The sequence below is a fragment of the Ochotona princeps genome, chromosome 4, assembly GCF_030435755.1.
Source record: "Ochotona princeps isolate mOchPri1 chromosome 4, mOchPri1.hap1, whole genome shotgun sequence".
NCBI lineage: Eukaryota > Metazoa > Chordata > Mammalia > Lagomorpha > Ochotonidae > Ochotona > Ochotona princeps.
Genome location: NC_080835.1, coordinates 32,944,187 through 32,963,498, shown reverse-complemented (window position 1 = coordinate 32,963,498; position 19,312 = coordinate 32,944,187).

Genomic DNA, 19,312 nt, shown 5'->3' with positions numbered 1-19,312 from the left:
GATGGTATTCCAAAAAAAATTGAGGTAGACGAGTAAATCCAAACGTTCTTACTGAGAGAAACACTGTCATTTTAAACACTATTTTAGGTATAATGCCTCCTTTGGGCTACTCATAGTTTGAATGATGCTTCTCTCTTTCTCATACATTGCTCCAAGATATGTGAGTAGGTGGTAAGCACCACACTGAGCAGCTTGCAATTAGTCATAATTTGTATCAGATGTGAAGCAATCTCCCACTCAGATGCATTTATGTACGTTTAGATAATATTCTCAGAGTTGAAATCATAGGTTATAGTTTCTTTCATATATATAGTCCATATCAATTCATGTGTTACTAACATTTTACATAATCTAAAAACAGCATGTAATCACTAAAGTGAACAATGAATGCATATATTCATTATGTATATCCACATAAGGGTATTCTGATAAACCTTAGATGATTAAGAGATAATTCTTCTAATTTTCATCATGCCATGTAAAACCTGATTTGGAAATGAGTGTCATATTTTCTTTAAGAATAGCATGTTTAACAATCAAAAGGAAAGGAGAAATAGGAAGATTTCACTATGCTTCAGACTTACTCGTGGGAGAAAAAGCTTCCATGAACAACTAACATTGAAATTGGGATGGTTATGAAGGTTGTCTTTGAAACTGTTGAATGTTTATTTATTCAACCAGATAAAAGAATCTTTCATTTGAGTTATACCCAACAAGCATAAAGTGTAATGGATATAAATTTTACTCATACCAAGAATGTTTCATCAAATGTATGTATATTCTTCAACTCCTCTGTCAATAAACATAGATCTTACCAAATAGCTAATGAATACTTTTATAAATATTTGCTTAAAGCCATGGAGGGATGTGTTATTGAGTACATTGTGTGTCACACATTGCTGTGTGTTTTATATGCATTAGTTGTTTTAAATGTCTCTAAACTCCCATCAGTATAGGTTCTGTCAGTTCTGTCATATACATGAGGAAACCAAATCAAGACCTCAAGTAATTTGTCATAAATATAAGATAAAGTGTGTAGTGAAACTGTAACTAAGAGCTAGTAAAGTGGGTGAAAACAACACTGGTTTAGGGCCTTCTGCACATCTGTCAGTGTGCTGGCTGTAACATACATGTTATGTGATAGATTTCTTATATGTACATCATAAGGCAGACATCTATCTGGAGATAAAACAGATCATGTAATAGCATGATACATATGAACACATTGCTTGTAATTGGGAACTCCTGAACAAAATTCCATGGAAATATAAGTGAGCTATGAAACTTGTCTAAGAAAAGTACTTCATTCCTGATGCAAATCATCCTGAAAATGGTGAATTTGGGAAAACAGCTTAATGATGAGTGTTACGGTACACACTTCAGGATTGTATCTTTTCAGGAAATGTTCTGGAACATTATGAACTCCTATAAACTTTAGTAATTTATAAAGTGCAACAATTTATAAGCAAAGAATTGTTGAGAATTTGTGCTTTATCTTTTAGCTCACTTTTTCTTATTTTCTTTTAATAATTCATGAAAACTTTCTTACCATCTTAGAAAGACTATCTTCTTGAAAAAAAATATTTAACTTAAGAGAGATAGGGAAAGACAGAGAGCAACAGAAATCTCTTTCATCCTCTAGTCCACTACACAAATGTTAACCCAGACTTGATGAACCAGGTTCAAGCCCAATACCTGAGAATTCACCTGCATTTAATGGGGACATGGCTGAAGAAGTTCAGCCTTGCCAGCGCTTCATATAAAACTCAACCCATTACACCACAATGCCGGCACCCTTACAAGCTTTTTTTTTTTCAGTTTTTAGAGATATATTTATTTTATTGGCAAGTCAGATTTACAGAGAAGGAGAGACAGAGAGAGAGAGCTCTTCCATCCACTGGGTCACTCTACAAGTGGCAGCAATGGCCAGAACTGAACTGACCTGCACCCAGGAGCCAGGACCTTCTTACAGGTCTCCTGTGTGGGAGCAGGGTCCTAAAGCTTTGGGCCATCATCCTCTATTGCTTTCCCAGGCCACAAGCAGGGAGATGAATGGAAAGTGGGACAGGAACTGGTGCCTATATGGTTAACCTGCACATGCAAGGCGAGGATTTAACCACTAGGCTATAGTATCGGATCCAACAATTTTTCTTGTTATCACATGATTTCCCACTGCCCCTTCTAACAGGCACCCAAATCCCTTTAATTATCTGTAACCTATCCTTCAAATGTGGATACTTGTTATGGACATGCTTAGTGACTCCTAAGCTCATTTGTGTTGGGACGAGAAATCACAAGGGATCAAACATCATGAAGCATTTTACTTAAAGCCCGATGCTTTAGGTAAATACTGAACTTTGACCAAGTGCCATATTTAACACTGCACTATGAAAATAGAACCATTAACAAAATTTGAAATGTGCTGAGAAAACTCTTCATAAATCTATGCTCCTTTCCACTGACATTCATTGTACTTTAACATAAAGCTATTTCTTGCTAATCATTTATATTAAATGTATAGCTAGATGCTTTAGTCATAAAGGTGCATTTATGGTCAAAAGATCACATAAAATTTTGAAAGCAAACAAATAGCTTGCTAACTGTAGCTATCACCAGCCTTGTGTCTAAACTCTTGACAGAATTAGATGCCTGAGCCGACTGGCCTGCTGGCTGCCTGGAGCCAGAGGGAACCAGCTAACCCTGGCTCTGAACTGCTAGATGGCAAGGTTCAGGCTAGGTGGCCAGGGCCTTTTGGCCAGCCACTGCTTAGAGCCAGATGGGTCTAATGGTTCTTGGATGTGGCTCAGGTCTGGAGGGAGATTTGTGCTGGTTGGCCCACCATGTGCTCAGAGCCAGGTGGGTTAGTTAATCCCAGGGTCAGGGCTTGGGTTTGCAGGGAGGCCTGAGCTGATTGGCCTACCAGCTGCTGTGAGCCAAATAGGGCAGCTAGCCCTGGTTCTGAACACCCAGGCAGCTCTGAACCTCCCAGGGTTTAGGCTAGTTGATCCAAGGGCTTCACCCAAGGCCTTTGGCACCCACGCCACTTGGTGGTGGGATCTTTGAGGGGAAAACACACAGACTTTTAAGATTCAGGCTGATACAGAGCCCTAGCAGGATAGTAGAACTGGTGTAGTTAGTATTGACCAATCCCAAATACCACTCACTGGTGTACACTAAAGCTAGGACTGGGGGCCCCCTTGGCAGGGCTAGATCAAAGCACTCACCAATGAGAGTTGGCGAAGGACCCACTGGTGTTCATGAGATCTGCCACTAAGAAGAGGACTTTGGGAAACTTCTTTGTTGGGGTGCAGTAGCTGCTCTCTCTCTCTCTCTCTCCATAGTATTTATCTATCTTTATTTTTGTCTTTCTCTCATTAGAAAAAGGAAGAAATAAAGAAATATAATAATCTGGGGCAGGCATTATGATGCAGCAAGTAAATTTACCTCCTGTGAAATCAGCATCCCATATAGACACCAGTTCAAGACCAGGCAGTTCCACTTATGATCCTGTGCCATGCTAATGCACCTCAGAATGCATCAGAAGACACCCCAAGTACTCAGTACCCAGTACTCAATGGTACTCATGTACCATGCTCAATTCAATGTAAATGAACAGTATTATTTAGTTTACTGCTTTAGATGGACTTTTGATAACTCCAAATTGAGTCTAGATCATTCATCTTGATTCATGGCATTGATTTTAATCCTTAATCTATATGTCATCATTTCGGTAGCTCTTAACTTAGCATAGGTTAAAGCTTGACCTTTGAAGTTGAACTTTAAAAATAACACTCAAATATAAAATTTGAGTTTCGATGTTCTTTTTTGTAACCTACTTACTGGTTAATGTAGTGACCTATGTTTTCATAGTATGTTTATAATACATTATATCTCAACAGTATGGATGGTTCACACCTTATTGATGGAATTATCACTATTAACTAACATTTCTCAAAAAGCTCTGGTAAAAAAAATAGTATTTGTCAATAAGTGCTTCTTGCTGCTTTGAATCATCTGGAAACTGAGAAAGGCTTTAGAGAAGCTAGTTGAACTCATGAACAACTTCCCATTGTGGTGTTGTAGTCTCGGTTGGATCTAAAATCTCTATTCCAGACTTTTGCCTCTTACTTTAAAAAAAGTATGAGTGCAAAAACATGTACAAAGTGACAAAATTTATTTTCAAAGGTGAGTGCACACGGACCATGTTCAGGGATAGAGTGGGCCAAAAGGGGGAAGGTGAGAGAGAGCTTCTGAGTGTCTGCCTTGCTTTCTCTGTGTCCATGTGAAGACAGAAGGATTCCTTTAACATTGTCAGGATTCTTAAATGTTTGCTAAAGAGAGTGGTTAGGTGATTCTACTCCTCTCCCTAGTAGGGAGAGGTACCTCTCTTCAAGGATGGGATCATTTGACTCACAGGTGGTTGAGTAGGATTACACAGGGTCAGGGAGGTGTGGTTTTGAGCTCTAACCATAACTTAGCTACCTGCCTATCCCACATGGATACTAGGAAGAGTCTTGATAGTTGCAGAAACTAGAGTGATGGCCTCTTTTCACAGAGGAGTTGAGATGCTTCCTTGGCAATGTTCACTTCCAAAATGAAAGGAAGGGGAAGAGAACACAGAAGACAGAGGAGGGAAAAAGTGAAAACTTTGTAGAGAAAACTGTAAAAGCAAAACAAAAGTTACTGGATCTCGGTGTGTTCAAGGCGAGGATTTTAGCAGTTAAGCTGCTGTGCCGGGCCCACAAATTCTTATCAGCCATGAAGAGCTTCTTTTAATTTAGTGCTCTGAAACATCATAAGAATTTTTCTAATTATTTATGCTAATTATTTCTTATAATTATTATAATTAACTATTAAGCTTCTTTTAATTGACAAATAGCCCTCAATTCCTATGGAACTTACTATATATTAATTCTACAGCAATTCTCTATTTTCAAATCATCTGTTTTCTTCTTTGTCAAGCTACTGTTACTAAAATTTTGGAGGTGGACATTTGGCATATTTGTCATAGCATTCGGCAGAGACGCTGACATGGCTGTACCCCATATTCAAGTTGTGAGGTATCAAATGTCAGAATCCTGATTTTGTCTCCCCTGATAGAATTCTCCTCCTAAAGCACACCCTAGGTAGACTGGTGTTTACGTGTTGGTGATAAATGTAAGTAAAGGTTGCTGTGGCATTTGTGGTACACCAGGAAATGCCCTGACTACAAGGCCAGCATCCATATGGGCTATGACCCAGCTGCCCAGTTTCCAATACAGCTCCCTGTTAACAGCCTGGGGAAAGTACTATGAAATGACCCAATAATGGGCCACTGCTACCTAGGTGAGAGACCTAGATTTTAAAGCTGGTGACCTTGGCCTAGCCCAGCAGAGGTCTTTTTGCCCATCTGTGGAGGGTACCAGTAGATGGAAGTTCTCTCTCTCTAAATCTATGTATTTCTCTATATATCTTTCTCTATACAACTCAACTTTCAAGTGAATAAATCAAAAAAGTCTAGAAAAATCCCATTTAGCTGATTTTATCACTAGGAAATCAGGACTTAGAAATTGTATAAGAAGTTGTTAGAAGTGAAGGAACCATGTTCTTTTTTTTTTTTAAAGATTTATTTTATTTTTATTACAAAGTCAGATATACTGAGAGGAGGAGAGATAGAGAGGAAGTGGAGCTGCCGGGATTAGAACCAGCGGCCATATGGGATCAAGGCGAGGACCTTAGCCACTAGGCCACACTGCCGAGCCCAGAACCATGTTCTTAAAGAATATTTGTTAAGATTTGAAAAGTCTTCGTAAAAAAAAGTTCCATGGATGATTTGTAAGAGTTCTGTATTTCTATAAATATGGGGAATGTTATTTTTTTTTCATTTCAAATATTGGGTGACATTTTTCTTCTTTTGGGCTTTGCACTAATATGTAACAGAACAAAAGAAAATTGCATTTTGAGCAGACCTATTCTTTATTGTAGTATTTGTAATAAAATATAATTGCATTCAGCACAGAAATTTGACTTGACTGCCTTTTGTAATATAATTGAAGCTATAATTGCAATAATTTCATTGAAATGTTGTTTTTGCCTCCCCCTTGTGGGTGCCGGGTGAGGAGTAGAGAACGTTTGTCATAAATCTGCCTCTCCTGGAGGAGAAGTCAAATGATGGTGTGAGGCTTCTTGTGTCAGCTGCCTAGAAGATTTAGAAGCTAATACTTTTGAAATATCGCTCTAAGTACTTTGAACATATATCATGTGGGAGAACGAGAGTCTGTAAAATTACAAGTAAATTTATCCTTTGTCCGTTAACATTTCGATTTCTTTGGTACAACAATTCCCTAGTGCTTTAAGATTGCTTTTTCCTCTCTACAGGTAACTGCATTCTGGCTCTATACACAAACGATGAACCCTGTTTCAGGTTCTTCATACACACTTTTATTTTCTTCTTTCACATGTGTGTGACAGAATTTAGCAGCACAGTCGCAAGCTCTTTGAGTGCATGACTTACGTATTCAGAGGAATTAAAGCGGTTGTGCATAATTGATTGCATTTACCACTTCTTTCCCTGACATGAGTTTTAATATGAGGATAGCAGCAAAATGGGACTCAGATTCCAGCTTCTTCTTTCGTTGATACCAGGGAAGTAATTCCTTATTGACCCTGGCACTGGCTTTGGGTGAGTCAGTTTACAAATTCACAATTGTTCTTGTGCCAAGAAAAAGGAATCAGTCATTAATTTTTTTTGCTACTTTGTCTTGAAACAAAATAATCCTAAACACTGCATATGTCTATTGTGTATTTATACAACCTGCTTGAATTTTTGTTTGTATTATCTTACTTCTCCCTAAAAGAGTTCAAAGCAGGCTGTATTTTTCATCTTTCAGTCATGGAAACTGAAGCTATGGAAATTCAAGTAATCTGTCTTGCTCAGATTATTCTCCCTGAACTCTAAAACACCTATTCCTAACCTTGAAATCCTTCTCTTTCTACTGAGTCATTTAGCTTAAAAGAGAGACCAAAGACAGCAGGAACTGCACATTTTTAAGCAGCTGGCTTTGTGGTGAGGATGAAATCATTCTGGCTGGGGCAACCCCAGCTAGAAAAATTTCAACCCTGATTTTAAATGCATGAAAAAGTTGTGCTCCTGGTGTGTGCTTCAGATGGCTAGCCCATCTCTGAAATTATTTTGATATGGCAGTAAGAAGATATTCCCGTGTGTTTCAGCATAGCATTACAGTTGCTCTTTTTTTTTTCAAACATTTACCAAGCACAAATGAGTAAATTATGATTTCATAGGTTGTTCTGTTTCTTAATCAATCTGTATTATATTTCTTAGTTTCTTCTATTTATTATTTTATTTAGTAGCAAAATTGTTATAAATGTTTTGTGACATGAAATGTTTAATATATTTTTATTCAACAACTGGCTAAATGCCTGATTTTGGAATCTATTCCTAAGACATTTACAGTTCCATTGGTGGGACAAAAATGTACATGTGTTATTCACAAACAAGCTGTATAACTGGATGGTTGTCCCACAAAGGGTGTTGTAATCTGCTAAATGTATTTATTGAGAAAACTGGACTATTTTGTGGTTTGCATAAGTAGAGATGCCTTTATGACTATGACACTTAAATTTGCAAATATCCTAGAAATATTTTCTCAAATATACCATATAACAGATAAAAAAAGCTTCAACCTACAGAAATTAAATAACTTCCCCACACTGACTGGTGGTTAATGGCAAAATGCAAATTTACCAGATAATCCATGAGCAAATCTTGATTAACTGGATTTCAATTTTTAGGGTTGGTATTTGCCGGGATTCTGAAAGCAGCTATCATATTGCAAGTCACAGACTGGGAGGGTAAATGAACAGAAATTTACTTCACACAGTTCTGTAAATTCAAGGAAGACATTAGAAAGCTGAGTGTATCTTAATATTTCTCTCATTGTCTTGTAAACAACAACTTACATTAAATGCTTCACATGGCTGCTTCTCTGTACACATATATCCTTTGGTGCTTCTTCCTCTTAAAGGATAATGGTAATAGTGAATTATGATCCTATATGTGTGATCTCATTAATCTTATTCACCTCTTTGAAGATCATATTCGGAAGTCGTATTGAGAGTTAGGCTTCAACATGTGAAATGAGTTGTGGGAAAGTGTAATTCATTCTGTAACAAATTCTAAGTATATGTTTTATGAAAATAAGCACATGAGTTGTTTTCATATTTATGATGCAACATACTCTTTATTGCATTTAATTTTTGAGTGTATATATTCAACTCTTACTGATAAATGCTTAATCATATTCTCTTCTATGCATTTATTTTGTTGTTGTTCAATTTTATTTTGAAATTTTGAATTTTATGGTATAATTTCGAATAGAGTAGGATTTCCCCCCAAACTCCCACCCCTGACAGATTTTCCCCATGTTGCTGCAATACTGCAGTCCTTCATGAGGAGTCGTAATTCCGTCAGTCTCTTATTTAAATGTGCCCCGACATTGCTGGTACAGACAATGTCAGACGTCCAGCATCCCATTGTCTACTCGTATCCAACAGTTTCATTGGGAGTCCATTTTTGATTTGGGATGCATATTGCATTGTATCCCCACATCTGGCTATGGTAGTCTCTATTACTCCATCACTCATCCATATAAATGAGAAGCCATGAAATAAGATCGACAACTGGTATAAATTAGAACAACAACAACAAAATTACAGCCCCATGAAAAAACACGACACTGAGTAACCAGAACAGAAAGAAACTACAGGCCTTAGAGAAAACAACAGATTGTCTTTGTAATATTTTTCAGTTTGAGTGCCTAGTTTTGGTCTATTTTACCAAAACATTGATGAATACTGATAAACCATTTTTGCTGTAGAGTTGATATTTCAATTGTTACTTTGTAATATTAGGGAGAAGAAAAGGTAGACCGGAATAAATCTCAACTATAACAAATGCATACAAGTCTTCTAACCACCTAATTTTGGAGTTTCAGCATCATGGTGGACACTGCTGGCTTTTGGGGTTTTAGCATCATTTTTTTTCTTCAGAGAAGTTCAGTGGCAAATTTAGTCCCATCTCTGCAAGTCTGGTTCCTATTTTCCCTAAAGTTCCTCTAGAAGTATGTAGCTCACCCCTGAACAATAAATGTCCTTCGGGACCAGGGAGGAGAGCTTTCTCTGGTCCGAGCCTGGCTCTACCTCTGGACCCCCACCCTCCCTCGCAATGACCATAGGGATCGCTTCGAAAACCACTCACAGCAAACAATCATACAAACTAAAAAAAACTTAAAATAAATAGACAAACAACAGAAAGTAGAGCTTGAAATCTGACAGGAAAGAGCTGGCGTGGATTGGCTCATGCCTTGCTGGGTGGGACACAAAGATTAGTTACTCCTCACCATGGTGTTGAGGATTTTCCTGCACCCCCCCAAAAAAAAATGTTCTGCACCTTAAATGTCGACAAATATCTTGTTAGAGTTACAAGCCAGTCTAGATTATCCTAAAATCTGCCAAGATCAGCCAAATTTTACTTCAACACAACAAATGGCTAAATACTAAAATGAAATAGACACGAAACAGCTGAATGGTACCCTATAGCCTTTTCAAGGTATATAGCAACCGGTCCTGTATATAAACTAAAATTGAGATGTCAATGAGCTAATCATAGGTTGTGGTTAGGACTTTTTTTTTTTTAACATACTGGTTATTCAAAACCATGTCAATTCCATAATATTGCAAATTGCTGTTGATGTTTTATTGGGACTCTTAATTGACTGTGATGATATTCTACCAGCTCTAACTTCAGACCAGAAATGGTCTCCCCAAGAAACTGTTCAACCCATCTGGACAATAAGTAGCTGGACTCTATGCTTGGTATACATTTGCAAGGAAAGAATCTTGATTGAATTTGAACTGTAATACTGCATCAAGGTGGAGGAATCCACCAGAGGGGAGGGGAGGGAGAGGGATGGGGGGATTCCCAGAGCCTATGAAACTGTCACTTAATGCAAAATAATTAATAAAAAATATGTATATATAAAAAAAGAATCCCATTGGTTCAGCAATGTACCTCCATCAATATTCTAGAATGTTTATAGTAATTCTAAAGCATAACTACCATTGCTTCAAAAAGACCAGCATCTCTGCCTCTTCGTTAGACCTGCTTGCAAGGCTGTGCCATGTCTCTAAAGGCAATGTAGTTTCTGTGCTGATTCTCTCTCCCATTGCAGTCTTAATTATCATTAATAGTAGGTTCCATGTGAATGTGTCTCAAATTCCACTAACAAACAACTTTTGCCTAAAACAAAGGGAGAGAATTCCCTTTGTTTCATTATAAGCAAAATGATTTTGCAATTATTGAGAGCTAGATCTGTGAGTCTAATTTTTTTAATGCTTTATGAGTCTTACAGAGTAGCCTTGAAGAATCTAAGAACCATGCCTTTCTTACAATAGCTAATTTTGCTCTGACATAAATCTTTGAATGATTTTTCTAGCATAGTGTATCTCAACGATCTTTGTATGAAATGAGTTTAGATTACATAGGAGATGGTTACTAAATCCAGGCTTTCCTTGTGTTGTTTGGATCATAACTACTTGAGCCATCACTACTTCCTCACATGGTCTGCATTGAAATTAAATTGGAGTCAGGAGCTGGAGTTTGGAATGAAATCCAAGTATTGCCTAAAGGAAATGACCCAACCACTAGACAAAGTATCTGCTTCTGGTACTTTCTAATCTTCTACTTTCTTGCCATTATTGCCTTTTATTCTTCCCATTGTTTCCTTTTTCTCCCCTTCCCCTTAACATTCTTCTTCTTCCTATCTCATGAACTCTTCACCTATTTTTGAATTTGTTTATTTCAGTTGAAGATTTTTCAGCCTAATGGGAATAATATAAAGATTTGTTTTTCAATATTTAAAAAATAGAGTAAGTCATATAGTCAGTTGTAAGTACTGGCCATTTTCTTCTTTACCTATATCCAACACCCTTGGTCACATTTAGAGTATTCCTTTAGTGTGATCTTTTATTTCTAGCCAACTCTGATTTTTTTTCTTAGTTATTCCAACAAATTAAGTGCTCAGCCCAGCAAATATCTGTCTCCAAACTAATCCCTATTTTCTCTAATGAAACCCTGCATAAATAATGATATTCCATTTTCATAGGAAAAACAAATTAATTACTCTTTTATTTACTGGTTGTGTGTGTGTGTGTGTGTGTGTGTTGGAATACTTCTCTGGTTGTTGTATCAATGAGTCATAAAATGTGGGAGTTATCTTTAGATACTCAAACATTTTAGCTTTGTGAGTATCCACAGTCTCATTTTTTTGCATCCTGCTGATTTCCCAGAGAAAATAAAGTAGGCAGGTAAATATTCTTTTCTCTCTCTATTTATATAGTCACATCTTTTATGTGAAACTGAGACCCATTCTTGGATGAAAATTAAATTGCCCTATTTAGAACAGCATATGTACTAGAAATAAAAGAGAATGGATTACTTGCCTTTCTTCACTCTTTATGATGTAAAGCTGAACTTGCATAAATGAAATTAAATTTGGCTGTCTATCTTTTATCTATATCTCTATCTATCTATCTATCTATCTATCTATCTACTTTTTATAGGTGTCACTGCACGTTTGTACAGCATCTTTCATGAATGCAGTTTCCTTTAAATTCAAACTTGGATCTTTAAGTAAGCTATTTTTTGCACTGTTTCAACTATATTTTCTAATCAGATGCTTACTGATTTCATAAGGCATACCATGTTGTTTATAATTACACCTATAAGGAATGTGGGCAAAAAATTTCTCTTCTCAATGTTTAATATTCTGTTTGTAGGTAGAGACTACAATAAAGATAAATGTATAGCACATGAAACAAGCAGTGTCTACTACCAAAAATAACAAATCATAAGGAAAATGATTATGAAATAACAATGAATATTTAAAATTTTTGTTAGACTAGCTAGTTCACTGTTAAAAAAATTTATATCCATATTATAAAATGTTTTCAAAATATATTGGTTCATGGAAATTAAAGTATTTATGCTTATCATATAGTATTTGCATAATATAAACAATAAAAAGAATAAAATAAAATCAATCATAAATTACTTTTCACTACCTAGAAACTGCAGTCATTTCACATTGTTTCATTTCCTGGATCTCGTTATTTTCCAATCCTAAAGATTTGAATATGCGCACCTATGTATACAAACATATTTATATGCATATGTGCTACACAAAGATGTAAAGATTATTAGATAATCATTTCAGTATTGGCGATTATCCAACATATCAGCTATTTAGATTCTAGGGCTAAAGTGTTAGGGTTTAAATTCAAATTCTAGAATTACTTAATTTTGTGATTTTTAGACAAGTTACAGATATGTTTCAGTTTAATGAAGTATGTAAGATGGAATATAATGCCACCTTGTTCACAGTGTAATAATGATTTAAAAATATATTACATGGGGCCTGCACTGTGATAGTTCAGGTTAAGTTGCTGTCAGTAGTTCTGGGATTAGGTCTTAGTACTGTTACACTCTCCACAACAAATTTAAATGCTGTCAGTTTCACTTGATCCTACAGGTATTTTTTTCCCAGTTTAAAGCTGTGCCATCAGTTTTTTGGATTTTAGAAACCTGAGTGAATTAATGTAGCCTTACACTGGGTGGAACACCTAAATACACAAATTCTTTTTTAAGCTCATCTTTGTTTCCAGAATTAATCTTTTCTTTTAGGACAGGGAATTTCTTCATGCAATACAAAAGGAAAAAATGACTTAAAACTAAAACTGTTTTGGAAGAAGAAACTGAGTAACAATCTTTTGCATTTAATTACATATTTTTTCAGGATAGTTTTTAAACTATATATATCATTATGATTTCGATCCCTTATATTCTATGAATACAAGGCGCTCTTTCTTCTCATCTATAACAAAATCATATATGTACTTAGGAATGCATCTGACTTCAAAGAACTTGCAAATACATGTTTGGTGAGTGGTGCAGGAAAGGACTGTTTCCATGCACAAATAAGAGTGAATTATGGCTGGCTTTATTTAAAATTCCAAGTTTTGAAAAATTGAGCACTACATTCTCCCACTCTGCTGTGAACTCAAGTAAATTGAATTAAACTATAACAGATATTTAGAAGTTGAAAAATAAGACATGCACTTGTGCTTAAGCAGTTTATGGTTTAGTTTTTGCATGCAAACGAGGAGACAGGATGGATGTACATGAAATGATAAGAAAAAATTACAACAAAAAAGTAACAGTGGGACTCCAAAGTCACTCCATCAGGGAAAGCACTACGATTCATTAGGTCTCCTGAAAAAACAACAGCACCAACTACATAAATAAATATGAATATAGAGTTTGCTATTCAAAATTTGCTTTCTGCTTTATTCTTTTCTATTATTATTATTTTTATGATGCAATTTAATAAGTGCTAGGGTCTACTTTCCCCCTCCCCAAACTCCCTTTCCCCTCCTGTTTTCTCCCTTCCAGTCTTACAACAGGTGTCTTTTGAGAATTTTCACAAGTCTATCATCCTGCCACTGAGATGTTTCCCAGCAATGTAGGAGATAATCTGCCATTTTGCTGTGAATCCATCCTTGTACTGCATGCATGGGGACATACTTCCCTCTGGTTCCACCTATAAACATATTAGTTTCTGCTACACTTCCATTATGCATCCCCTTAAGTATAGTCCACCACGAGCAGAAAAACACGGTGAACCTTCATCCCTGTGAAGTTAATGAACATGAAACAAAGGTATCAGTGTGACACTAGGGTGGTCAAAAAGTGTCCAACATCTTCACATAGGAATAAATGCCAGCTTGTTTAAATTGTTTCACTTAATTGAGGTAAGGGGGGGAATGATTAAATCTTTTCCAGGGTAGCAGTTACATTCTCAGCTATGCAGATTTATATACCCAGAAAGGACAGGTAAGAATAATGAAGATGGTTCAATCTGGAAGAAAACGGATGTCAAATGACACTTGATACTTCCTTTTCATCAATTAGGCCTCATTCACAACTTTTAAGAGGTTTTTCTAGTGTGACTCACCTTTTCAAAGTAGCATTCACATTACTGCACTCTAAATCCCATTCTTTCATCCAATTTTGACTTTATACCAGCTGGAATTATTCTGGGAGTTACTGAGCTTACATTCACTTGCTGTCTTAATAGAGTTTAAACCTAGGGACCATGTCTGTTTTGCTCATTAGTGCATAGCACAGAAACTGACACACAGTAAGGACATGATATGTACTTGTTGAATGAATGAATGGTTGTGTTGGTGGCCAAATATTGCCATTAGGGCCTCATTTTTATCATATCTCTACCTCATCCATTCATCCGTGTGAGTTTCATAAAGAAAATTGCCAGTCATCTCAGAGAGCAACCTTCCCAGAGCTTTTCTCATCAAGGGACTATGGGTAGAACCGATGATGGTCAGCTGTGACTTGCAACTTCAAAGATGATTCTCCAGTAGAGTCGAGACTTGGAATTTTATTTTAAAAAATATATGCAATGAGTTTGTCTAAACATTTTTTTTTAATTTCCAGGAGTACTATGCTTGAAAGGAAGAAAAATCACAATTACATGCTTTGTGTTTCAGACTGCAATATAAAGATATAATTCATTGATAAATGTAGTCTCTCTATTTTCATAATTGCCCTAATTTCTACCAAAATTGGAAGCAGTAATTTAATACTTCACAAAATACTTAGAAATTATGCCCTTTTCCTAATTTTCATTAACTTTTTGACGCTTACATATGTACACATGTATATGCACACACACACACACAAACACAAGCACATTCCAGTGTAGGTTCAAGTTGTTTGAGTATCCTGGGTTTAACTAGTTTCATCAAAAGTAAAATGCATGACTTAAGCAACGTCAGTTGCTTCACAAGTTGAAGTTCCAAGGCAGTGATATCGATTCTCCTGACATATTACTAAAAATAGTATCTAAGATACAGACTTTGCAAAGAGGTGGTAGCTTCGTGATTGGTGGCCAGCCCGCAATGTTACACTTCAGTTTGCTGGAACCTCTGGAGGGGAGAATGCAATTTGGAAGCGTATCCTGTGACGCGATACATTTGGTTCCTTGGCTCTTATTTCTTCTCCCTTTTCCACCCACTGCAAAAAAAAAATCTCAGATGATAAAAGTGTAAAACTTATAACTTAAGAAAATTTGGTAAAAATGAATCTTATTTTTAAAAGCTGAGTAGTTAAGAAGAAAAACTTACAAAAGCAGAATGTTGTCCCCAAATGCTCTTTGACTGTGAAGTTTGTCGCCATTTCTGTGAAATTACATACTCTCAAAATCCTCTAACTGCTAGCAAGATAATACCAGTTCTGAAAGTAGCCAGTAAATGCTAGTTTCTGACTCACTGAAGATGCACCAAGGTTATGCAAATAAATGCCCTACTTACATAATTAAAACTGTGTGTAACCAAAGCTGGGAGAATGTCTCTTTCATTGTGAAAACACTGGCATTAACTGGAGAGAGGTCAAAGAATCTCAGTCTTTAAATATAGCTTTTCTTTCTGGAGTAATACATATAGATAAATTGTATTTAGTCTAATCTGCAATGTGTCTGACTGGAGGAAGCTATGAAATATGTTTAGCATCACTCTCACAGTCTCATCAGTGGGGAACAGAAGAGAGGTAACTAGTCACAGTTGTGCTATCTCACTATTAGATGAATAAGCCTATGTCCATATTTTCAAAGAAGAGCTTTAAAATCATTTTAAATTTACAGAAAGAAAGGATGCTAATGATCAAATGAAGTAGACATTTTTACTTACACACTATCTAGCTAATCATTTCTGGGATAGATATTGATAATACAAATCAGCACACTAAACATTGAAAGTAATCATGTAGACTTTGGCCAAATACATTTCAAAAATTATTAGCCTTGGTTTCTTCATTTTTTGCTAATATCATAAAACTGCCCAGAGGGGACACTTTAGACACTGTCGGAAGTGTAGTACACTTCCAATTGGCACTTCAATATAGAATGCTAGTGTCCTTACACAGTGGCTTAACACATTGTGTCACAAAACGCGTCTCTAAATTTTATGGAAGAGACAAAGAGATGAAGCAGAGAGAGACAATAGGAAAAGCACTAATTCTGCAATTCATTTCCCAAATGTATGTGAAGTCTTCAGCTGGGATGAGACCTAAGCTAAAAGCCAGAAGTTCAATCTAGGTCTCATGTGTGTGATGGATTCTCAACTATTTGAGCTATTAGTGCTAGCTAAAAGGTTTTGTATAAATGGGAAGCTAAAGTCAGCTAAGGGAGGTAAGTACCCAATCCAGATGTTCTGATACGGGTTGTGATCATTAGAACGAGTGATTTATTTAATCAGTAGGTCATATGCCTTCGCTCAGCATGAGGATTCATTTCCGACTTGCCCTTTAATATCATCACAATCATATGATAGAATGCTCTTGGTAATAAACTTTAAATTTTTGTAACATGTTGTTTTAGAAGATGACAATAATTTATGTAATGGGCCATCCTGTTCTACATGAGTTTGTTAAATTTTAGTCTAACATGTCAACTAAAATAATTCATAATAAAATCAGATTGTCTTTAAACAACTCATTGAAAAACAAAACAAGTTCAGACAATTGCTAGGGTTGTTCCTGAACTAAGTGAAATTTTTAAGTCACTTAAATTACTGATTAAATCTGGAAATGATCTAGTGCTTGCTTATTTCGACTCTAGTCAAAACTGATAGGACCTTAAAATAACCAATTGCAAGTAATCAAATAAGACAGAAACATAATAATAGAAATCACACTGTGGTAGGATTTTTTTGCCAGACAATTTTACATGGATGTATATGTGATATCGGTTGTCCCTTACAGGTCTATATCTGAGAAAGGTAGATTGGCAAGTTAGCTTTAGACACGGCACCGACGAAAATCTGGATATTCATAGAAAAGCCAACGTCAGTCCTCTATGTTGGCTTCTAGAATGGCAGAAAAATTGCGAATACTAGGAACCATTAATAGGATATTTGAGGTAGGGATTAAATAACATGTTTTTAAAATTTAAATTGAAGAATCTCTGGGCCCAGTGCGATAATGCAGTGGTTAAAGTCCTTGCCTTGAACGCGTGCCAGGATCCCATATGGGCGCCGGTTCTAATCCTGGCGGCCCCGCTTCCCATCCAGCTCCCTGCTTGTGGCCTGGGAAAGCAGTCGAGGTCGGCCCAATGCACTGGGACCCTGCACCCAAGTGGGAGAGCTGGAAGAGGTTCCAGGTTCCTGGCTTCAGATAGGTGCAGCACCAGTCATTGCGGCCACTTGGGGAGTGAACCATCGGATGGAAGATTTTCCTCTCTCTCCTCCTCTCTATATATCCTCCTTTCCAATGAAAACAAATAAATCTTTAAAAAAATAGAAAAAAAAAAAAAGAATCCCTGAATGAATCTAGGTGTTGAAGGCTTATTTCTCAGTTTTTCTTCACTGTTTTTGTGTTATCTTTGTAACTAGTAACTTCTGTTACTCACTTTTGAAAAGGCATGTGGCCAATTCCTTTCAATTTTGCTTCTGATATATGTCCAATTATCCCAGTTTGCTCTGTAATTCCTTCCCCAAGGGCAACTGACCTTTTACTTTCTCAGAATACCCTCAGCTCCCATCTAGCTTTATACTTGAATTCTTTTGTTTTTTTAAGATTTATTCATTTTATTACAGCCAGATATACACAGAGGAGAAGAGACAGAGAGGAAGATCTTCCGTCCGATGATTCACTCCCCAAGTGAGCTGCAACGGGCCAATGCGCGCCGATCCGAAGCCAGGAACCTGGAACCTGTTCCGGGTCTCCCACGCGGGTGCAGGGTCCCAATGCATTGGGCCGTCCTCGACTGCTTTCCCAGGCCACAAGCAGGGAGCTGGATGGGAAGTGGAGCTGCCGGGATTAGAACCGGCGCCCATATGGGATCCCGGGGCTTTCAAGGTGAACTTTAGCCGCTAGGCCACGCCGCCGGGCCCTATACTTGAATTCTTAATCACTGCATTCCATCCCTCCTACATTTAATGGTTTTTACAGTTTCTTTAACAAATGTATCAACACTGATTTTACATATTGAAGTTAATTTTCGGAATATCCAACTCTTTAATTCTCTCTCTACCATTATGTCTACACCATTAGCATGCAGCTAACCTGTCAATTTCATCTTTCTTGCTTTACTCTCTAAGAGTGTCTTATATAACCAGTCTCATCCTCTCTTGCCTCCACAATTCTTCTGCATTTTTATTCTAAATTCTGAATGTGTAATTTTCTTGAATTCCTTGATGCATTGAAAATATTCTTTATCCTATTTAGCTTTCAACTTTGGCTTAATGAGCAAAAGGTGTTCAATATTTAAAAAACAATCAACTGGAAGCCATTAGGCTAAGGGAAATGAAATAGTGCCCATATATTGTAATATTATTTTAACCTCAAACAGCCTGTATCTAATGCATTATGTGACACAGTTTTATAGGTACTTGGATTCCCTTCACCCCTCCCCAAACCTTCCCCCCCCCCCCCCGGTAGATTCCTCCACCTTGCTGCATTGCCACAGTTCAAGTTCAGCTGAGATTACTTTTAAGACCCTACGCTACTCGGAAATGGGGTGGAAGAACAGGGAAATCTTCCATCTCCTTAGAATGTGTGAAGAAGACATAAAGTATAACCTACCAGAAACATAACAGGTAATTCATAGACAACAGACTCGAATCAGCATTAAACAATAGTTAAATGACAAAGACATATAAGGGGAATCAAGAGCGATCCTGACAACCTCTTAACAGGAGGTCATATGCACAGAGCAGAGGGGCGGAAACCCAGAGTGGAGAAGGTGGACAGGAGGAGGCTTGTATCCCAACCCTGAAGACTCGGATCGTCACCAAGAACTATCAGTATGGGCACCAAGGACTACATCCCAACAAACAAGGATAACACGGGGAATTGGAGTGCTTTTGGAGGCCAAGAACTCCGAGGTCACCCAGCCCTGTTTGGATCTACCACATGGGATGGAAGAGGCCCAAATCCTTCCTCACAGGACCTAAGTTCATCGAAACAACAGCCAGGAGCCCTGAGAGATCTGCAGAAACAGAAGAACAGCAAACTTCCTTCCGGACTAGGGAGAGGAGCTTCTTCTGGTCCTTACTTAGTTCCAGCTTTGGATCCCCACCCTCTCTTGCAATGACCATCAGGATCGCCCCAGAACCACCCCCCAAAATAATAAACAAACAAACAAATAAATAAATAAAAATGGGATAGATAGTCAGAGAAATA